Source organism: Myotis brandtii, unplaced genomic scaffold (genome assembly GCF_000412655.1).
Source record: "Myotis brandtii unplaced genomic scaffold, ASM41265v1 scaffold1077, whole genome shotgun sequence".
Taxonomy (NCBI): Eukaryota; Metazoa; Chordata; class Mammalia; order Chiroptera; family Vespertilionidae; genus Myotis; species Myotis brandtii.
The window spans coordinates 1,300,520-1,302,632 of NW_005353666.1; positions in this window are offsets into that span (position 1 = coordinate 1,300,520).

Below are 2,113 nucleotides of genomic sequence, written 5' to 3' on the forward strand. Positions count from 1 at the left end.
CTGCGGGGCTGCGAGGGGCACTGTCTGCAGGAAGGAGGGGGGGAGGCGGCCGAGCGGGCGGAGCCTGATGGGAGCTTTAAAGCCCTCGCGTCGCCTCCCCACGGGACCCGATGCGGTTACTTCCCTGTCGGAGGGTTAACACAGGAGCGAAACCGCCTGCTCAGGGTTCCTGTGAGCTGCGTGCCGGCCGGTTCCTGTTTGCCGGTCACAGCCGGGGCGTTGGGCGTCCAGCAGGGTTGGGGGAGGGCGTGTTGTCTGCTCCCTCCCTGTCCTGCTCGCTCGGCACGTCTGGTGGGCGGCCCCGGGCCCAGGGCAGGGTCAGACCCTGTAAGACCAGCACCCGCTCTCCGGGCACCTAACCAGCTTGCAAGTCAGTGGTAATGCGAGACCCACAAGTCACAGCAGAAATGCACGTCACCAGCTCGTTTAGGGGACAGTTGCTTTGTGCCCCAATTCACGTGCTAAGTCTCTGCTGTGCAGTGGCCGTGGCCGCCGCCACACGTGGCTGTTTGCACTTAACCTGTAATTACGGTAGTTACACCTGCCACACCGCAGGTGCTCAGCAGGCACGTGCGGGCGGCTGCTCATAGGACGGTGGGTGAGCAGGACACCCCGTTGTGGAAAGTTATGTTGGGCGATCTGCTCCACACCTGGGGGCATGGAGGCGATGGAGCCGCTTGTCTGGAGCCCACCGGCTAGAGGGGAGAAGCTCATGGGGACACCTGAGCTACTGCTTCCTGTTGCGGACGTGGGCGAGGATGCAGAGGGGGCCTGGGAGGAGCCCCCTGAACGCTGTCGGGAGCTGACGGAGGGGAGTGATTACGTTTCCGGGAAGGAGACTGGAGTCTCGCTGTTCCTTGGGACGAAGGACAGGAAGTTGCTGTTGCTCTGGAGGGTTCTAGTCCTGGGAGGGAGGAGGGTTGGTATGACGGGGGGAGGGGCTCTCCCTCTGCCCCTGCTTCCTCAGGGCCCTGCTCACTCACCCCCAGGGCGTCCCCCTCCTTCCTGCTCTCCGCCCTCACCTGCTGAGTTTGTCTTCACAGCCCCTCCCGTGGCGGTCCTTGTGCGGCGTTTGCTGGGTGAGGACAAAGCCAGTTAAAGCAACAAGCCAACAGTGGGAGGGCTGACAGCCTGCTGCCTGCCCCGCCCCCTCGGTTCCATTTCCCAGGCGATGGGCACTTGTCAAGTCCAGGGAGATCAGGGAAGACGGGGGTCATCTCACTGTGGAGGGAGGAAGCCCTGGACAAGACAAGCCCTGAACCCTGAGTCAGGGGAGGAGGGTGAGTGGTCAGAGAGGAGAAAAGTATCTTCAGAGTCCCCTCGCCCCCGTGAGAGCCCTCGACGGCTCGGTGGGAGAGGAGCTTCATCTACCCAGGGCCTCAGGTGAAGAGACCCAGGCGTGAGGGCGAGGGGCTGAGATACGGAAGGGGCGTGAGGGCGAGGGCCTGGTCCTCCGCTGCAGCTCCTTGCAGACACTTTGTTGCACGGGTTCTGTGCCAGCAGACTCCTCCCCAGCACTCAGAGCAGGCACCTGGGAGCACTTAGTAGGAGAAGCATGGATGGGTGGGTGGTGGGTGGATGGGTGGATGGGTGGATGGGTGGATGGGTGGGTAGATGGGTAGGTAGATGGGTGGATGGATGGTGGGTAGGTGGGCAGTTGGATGAGAGAATGCAACTGTACATAGTTATGAAATTTTTCTTCATTTCAATATTTTCAGCAATAAGGCTTTAAGCTCTTCTCATCCCCCCACCCCGATACTCAAATATGTAGCTTCAAACTCTCTGGGTGGTTTCACCATTAGGAGAAAAGAAGTCGGCCCCTGCGATGTGCCCATGTCTAGGATGGAAGACTACACGGCCGTAAAATAGAAGGCAATCTTGGAGATTACTGTGCTGAGTGAAACAGACCGAAGAGAGACAAATGCCACGTGATCTCACTTATATGTGGAATCTACTCAACAAAATAAACTGATGAACAAAATGGGAACAGAGGCTGACAGCTGTCAGAGTGGAGCGGGGCGGGGGAATGGGTGAAAGAAGGGATTAGCCGAAGAACATACGTGCATAACCCATGGACACAGACAACAGTGTGGTGATGGCCACAGGGGAGGGG